Source organism: Artemia sp. Qi Xiang Cuo, chromosome 7, assembly GCF_049724085.1.
Source record: "Artemia sp. Qi Xiang Cuo chromosome 7, ASM4972408v1, whole genome shotgun sequence".
Lineage (NCBI taxonomy): Eukaryota > Metazoa > Arthropoda > Branchiopoda > Anostraca > Artemiidae > Artemia > Artemia sp. Qi Xiang Cuo.
Genome location: NC_142800.1, coordinates 79,573,712 through 79,580,763, shown reverse-complemented (window position 1 = coordinate 79,580,763; position 7,052 = coordinate 79,573,712).

Genomic DNA, 7,052 nt, shown 5'->3' with positions numbered 1-7,052 from the left:
GATGTAAAGGATTCCCCCCCCCTCAATGATTTACCGGGGGTTTATGACTCCTCACCCGGAATTCAGAGGGGCTTTGGAAGCACATCCCAAGCCGAAACACTATTCAAAAATTAGAGACGAGATAAAATTTTGATGAAGTATTTTTCTGCTTAACAACTACATTAATAACTTCCAAGATGATAGCTTTTTGTACATAACTTAAAATGTCAAAATATGCTTACAGTTCTAACAATTGCGCTCTGTGATTGGCCAGAGACACGATGTGACTTTCCCACTGGTATTCTATGACTGGTTATTGACACAACCTAATCTATTGCATGTATTAAATCATTATGTTTTACATAGTGGAGCGATAAACAAATAAGTAATATCTTTTAAAAAAAAAGTGAAGATGGAGTATTTTAATAGAGTGTGTTTACATAACAAGGTTATTGTAGAATTGAATGATGACAAAGAGAAATGTTTAAACTTTGAAACAAGTACAGGTGGTAGCACTATTGGAAATGTATGCATGCATTGTCATGACAGTAAGGAATTAAATTTTATTTGGAATACCGAAAAAATTCAACACTTATGTTGGTGGTTATGCGAGATTGAGATCTCCAGAGATGATTGCACTCAAAGAGAATGCCAACATAAAAATAATCATTGATGATAGAGGACAACTCCTTGCTACTGTTGCAGGTAACACATTACCTACTGATACATCCAATCGTCACCTTTCGGGTATTAGCATTCAATGGAAGATCAATAAAAGAAAGGCATACTCTTCTACTAATATCGTAAGCCATATCTTGTCTACGTGCAAAAACTGTTACCTGTGTAAAAATAACGTGATAATAGACAGTGAAATTGCCAGAAAAATAAAAAGAGCATTGTCAGAAATTATCACGATGGAATATAAAGATGAATCGATGAAAAACAAAGCACCAGCAAACGTTACTGCCATTGATCAAACAGTCATTGATCCAAATAATACCAAAGACGAAAAGCATATTGAGACTGTTGATGAGACAACAGTAAAAATTGTGTTTGACTCAAAATTGAATAATTATTATTCTACTGATTACAAAATAAGAGAAGAAAATAGCTATAATATCAATAGAGAACATTGTGAACTATTTTATGGAGCAGATTCAAAATGTCCAAAGTTAATCATTGATATTAATAATGTATCGTAATATATTTTTGTATTAATATTCTACATAGCATTATTTCATTAATAATATATTATGCATTAAATTGTTATGTGTTCATTAGTTTTAGAGTAAGCTAGCATATCAAACGTTTAGAATGTCTAATAAAACGTCGGATATGTAAGAAAAGGATTTTGCATACATATATTGTCAGACACATGGGAACAAATTTTTTCTTGAATTCGCCTCCTGGATAAATAAAAAAAAGACATTTCATTCTAAGGTTTTCAGACCTAGGTTTTTTAGATTTTCGTGCGTGCTCGACTCCTGGGGTTTATTATTTGAGAAATTAACTTTGTATTTTGTGGTTTTACATGCCTGAAATCTTGAATTAGAATTTATAATTAGCTGTTTAGGTTTTCAGACATAGTTTTTTAGATGTTCATGGGTGTTCGGTTCCTGGAGGGTTTTATGACTCCTCCTCTCAATGAATTCAGATGGTTTTAGGACTCGTCCCCCTAGCCATAACTCCATTCAACCTTGAGCGAGGATATAAAAGTTTGATGGAGTATTTTTCTACTAAAACCCTTGGAAGTCATTGCGGGGAGGAGTCATTGAACTCTCGGTAACTGATAAATTCTGTGTCATACTGTCCTATTTATTTCATTTTTCAAGGTTCATTTAGACGAGGTTACGTGCGCGCACGTAACCTCGTCTAAATTAACCTTAAAAAATGAAATAAAGCTATGTCGACTTTGCATGTTGATATAAAATATATCCCTAAAATAACTTATGGAGTTACCATACGAAGGTCAAAACTATGGCTTGTGAGGGGGTCGAACCCTCGACCTTCGCGTTATTAGCATGACGCTCTAACCAACTGAGCTAACAAGCCATTAAGAATATTATCACTCTAACACATAGATTTTGTTAATCTATCCATTTTTTAGAGTAAAGAGTTTGTTACTTACTTAGAATTTTGTAATAATTTCTTGAACGAAATGTCTTTGTTTATCCAGCAGGTGAATTCAAGAAAGAATTTGCTACTTACTTACAATTTTTTCATAATTTCTTGAATGAAATTGTGTATCCAGGAGTTGACTTCAAGAAAGAAATTATTACTTACTGAGAATTTTTTAATAATTTCTTGAATTAAATTTCTACATCATGTAGCTAAGTGAAAATTGTTTGTAATAAAGAGAAAAAAAGTTACAAACTTACAAATATTTTCATAATTTCTTGAATGAGATTTCCGTATTGAGTATCCAAGAGTTGACTTCAAGACAGAAACTGTTATCTACTGAAAATTTTTTAATAATTTCTTGAATTAAATTTCTACATCATTTATATAAGTGAAAATTGTTTGTGATAAAGAGAAAAAAAAGTTAATAACTTGCGATTTTTTCATAATTTCTTGAATTAAATTTCTACATCGTGCATCTAAGTCATGTAAACAATAAAGTGTTTGATACTTACTTAGAATTTTTTCATAATTTCTTGAACGAAATGTATTTTTGTTAATCCAACATGTGAATTCAAGAAAGAAACAATAAAGAGGTTGTTACTTACTTAGAATTGTGTTATAATTTCTTGAACGAAATGTATTTTTGTTAATCCAACATGTGAATTCAATAGAGAATTTGATAATTAGTTACAATTTTTTCATAATTTCTTGAATGAAATTGTGTATCCAATATTTGACCTAAATACATAAATTTTTACTTACTTATATTAACTAAAAAATTTCATGAAAGAAATTTCTACATCATTAAGATAAGTGAAATGTGTTTGTGATAAAGAGAAAAAAAAAGTTACTTAATTGCGATTTTCTCATAATTCCTTGAATTAAGTATCCAAGAGATGAAATCAATAAAGAGTCTGTTACTTACTTACAAATATTTTCATAATTTCTTGAATGAAATTTCCGTATTGCGTATCCAAGAGTTGACTTCAAGAAAGAAATTGTTACTTACTGAGAATTTCTTTCATAATTTCTGGAATTTAATTTCTACATCGTATATTTAACTCGTGAAAACATTAAAGAGTTTGTTACTTACTTAGAATTTTGTCATAATTTCTTGAACGAAATGTATTTTTGTTAATCCAACATGTGAATTCAAGAAAGAAATTGCTAATTAATTACAATTTTTTAATAATTTATTGAATGAAATTGTATATACAAGAGTTGACTTCAAGATAGAAATTGTTACTTTCTGAGAATTTTTAAATAATTTATTGAATTAAATTTCTACATCATGTAACTAAGTGAAAATTGTTTTCGATAAAGAGAAAAAAATAAGTTACTTACTTGCGATTTTTTCATAATTTCTTGAATGAAGTATCTGTACTGTATATCCAATCCAACATGTGAATTCAGGAAAGAATTTGATACTTAGTTAAAATTTTTTCATAATTTCTCGAATGAAATTGTGCATCCAAGAGTTGGCTTCAAGAAAGAAATTGTTACCTACTGAGAATTTTTTAATAATTTCTTGAATGAAATTTCTACATCATGTAGCTAAGTGAAAATTGTTCGGGATAAAGAGAAAAAAAATTTACTTACTTGCGATTTTTTTATAATTTCTAGAATGAAGTATCTGTAGTGTATATCCAAGAGATGAAATCAATAAAGAGTTTGTTACCTACTTACAAATATTTTCATAATTTCTTGAATGAATTTTCCGTATTGTGTATCCAAGAGTCGACTTCAAGAACGAAATTGTTACTTACTGAGAATTTTTCAATAGTTTCTTAAATTAAATTTCTACATCATTTAGCTAAGTGAAAATTGTTTGTGATAAAGAGAAAAAAAAGTTACTTACTTGCGATTTTTTCATAATTTCTTGAATTAAATTTCTACATCGTGTATCTAGGTCATGTAAACAATAAAGAGTTTGTTACTTACTTAGAATTTTGTCATAATTTCTTGAACGAAATGTGTTTGTTTATCCAGCAGGTGAATTCAAGAAAGAATTTGCTACTTACTCACAACTTTTTCATAATTTCTTTAATGAAAATTTCTGTATTGTGTATCAAAGAGGTGATTTCGAGAAAGAATTTGTTACTTACTTACTTACAATTTTTTTTCATAGTTTCTTAAATGAAGTTTCTGCATTATGTATCCAAGAGGTTACTTCAGGAAGGTGTTTGTTACTTGCTTAAAATAGAACTATTTTAACGAACAAGGGCGGTTTAAGATTAGATATATTTATTACTTAAATTTTTTAAAATATTTTTCTTTTTTTTTGAGAAAGAAAAAAAAAACAACAACAAATGTTTAAATAAAAATAGTAATTAGAGTTCACTTTTAAACATCCACAAATGCTGGTCGTATAATATAGAATAGTTTTTAACATGTCTTATGGATTTATCATGATCAGGTATGTTCTTAGGTATCCACTGTGCGAAGAACCTAACCTCGTCTTCAGGACTAGGACGAATTCCTTCAGGACAAATTCCTTTTCTTACATCTCCGACGTTTTATTAGACATTCTAAACGTTTGATATGCTAGCTTACTCTAAAAATAATGAACACATAACAATGTAATGCATAATATATTTTTAATGAAATAATGCTATGTAGAATATTAATAAAAAAAATATATTTACGATACATTATTAATATCAATGATTAACTTTGGACATTTTGAATCTGTTCCATAAAATATTTCACCATATTCTCTCTTGATATTATAGCTATTGTCTTCTCTTAGTTCGTAATCAGTAGAATAATCATTATTCCATTTTGAGTCATACACAATTTTTACTGGTGTCTCATCAACAGGCTCAATATGCTTTTCGTCTTTGGTATTATTTGGTTCAATGACTGTTTCATCAATGGCAGTAACGTTTGCTGGTGCTTTGTTTTTCATCGATTCATCTTTATATTCCATCGTGATATTTTCTGACAATGCCCTTTTTATTTTTCTACCAATTTCACTGTCTATTATCACATTATTTTTACACAGGTAATGTAGTAATGTGTTACCTGCAACAGTAACAAGGAGTTGTCCTCTATCATCAATGATTATTTTTATGTTGGCATTCCCTTTGAGTGCAATCATCTCTGGAGATCTCAATCTCACATAACCACCAACATAAGAGTTGAATTTTTTCGGTATTCCAAAGAAATTTAATTCTTTACTGTCATGAAAATACATACATACATTTTCATTAGTGCTACCACCTGTACTTGTTTCAAAGTTTAAAAACTTCTCTTTGTCAGCATTCAATGCTACAATAACCTTGTTATGTAAACACACTTTATTAAAATGCTCCATCTTCACTTTTTTTTTAAAAGATATTACTTATGTGTTTATCATTCCACTACGTAAAAAATACTGATTTAATACATGCACTAGATTAGGTAGTGTCAATAACCGGTCATAGAATACCAGTGGGAAAGTCACATCGTGTCTATGGCCAATCACAGCGCGTAATTGCTAGAACTGTAAGCATATTTTGACATTTTAAGTTATGTACAAGAAGCTATCATCTTGGAAGTTATTAATGTATTTGTTAAGCAGAAAAATACTTCATCAAACTTTTATATATTCGCTCAATATTGAATGGTGTTATGGCTAGGGGGATGAGTCCTAAAACCATCTGAATTCATTGTGAGGAGGAGTCATAAAACCCCTGGAAGTCATTGAGGTGGGGGGGGGGGTCATTGAACTCTCGGTAACTAATAAATTCATTAAACTTCCCAAAAAAAAAAAATCACACGGAATATCCTCGCTTTTTGAACGAACACCGTGTAAAGAAAAAATCAAAACGGCTTAAAACAATAGAGCCCCCCTCAAACCCCGTAAAGTCATTTTAAAAGGTATAACAATTATTTATTTAACATATATCCTCGCCTTCAATTTAACGGAAAAAATATAAGAATTATTTATTTAACAGAAATTCTCGCTTTTTTGAACGAACACCATGTAAAGAAAAAAATCACACTGGCTTAAAACAACAGAGTCCTTCAAACGGAACTTTGAAAATCAAGAGAAGGTAAAAGTTACAAGGTAAACCACGGCCCCTTTGGGAGCCTAGAGAACCTTTGAGGACCAGGGGGCTCCCTCGGGGCTGGGTTGGGGGGATCGGAGCCCTTTGGGGTTGTGGTAAGGGACCTCACGGCTAAACCACGACAAAGCACCACTCTCGTGGAACTCAATTCCCATTTAACTCAACCCCCGTGCAACTGAATTCCCCTTGTAACTGAACCCCTATATAACCGAAACTTCCGTACAAGTGTATCCCCTTTAACTGAACCCCCTTAAAACAACAGCGTCCTTCAAACGGAACTTTGAAAAACAAGAGAATGTAAAAGTTAAAAGGTAAACCACGGCCCCTTTGGGAGCCTAGAGAACCTTTGAGGACGGGGGGGTTCCTGCGGGGTTGGGGTGGGGGGATCGGAGCCCTTTGGGGTTGTGGTAAGGGACCTCACGGCTAAACCACGACAAAGCATTACTCTCGTGGAACTCAATTCCCATTTAACTCAACCCCCGTGCAACTGAATCGCCCTTGTAACTGAACCTCTGTATAACCGAAACCCCCGTGCAACAGTATCCCATTTAACTGAACCCTCGTAAAACACCCACGTTATTCAAACTTAAATTTTACAATAAATATACTTTAAAATTTACAAGTTAACCGACGGTCCCGTGTGTTACCCCGCGGCTATGTGTCTACTGGGGGGTTCCGTCGGAGCTGGGATGGGGGGATTACAGCCCTTTGGGGTTGTGGTCCTGACCCTCATGGCTCAACCACGACAAAGCACTACTCTCGTGGAACTCAATTCCCATTTAAATCAACCCCCGTTCAACTGAATTCCCCTTGTAACTGAACCCCTGTATAACCGAAACCCCCGTGCAACAGTATCCCCTTTAACTGAACCCCCGTAAAACAACAGAGTCCTTCAAACGT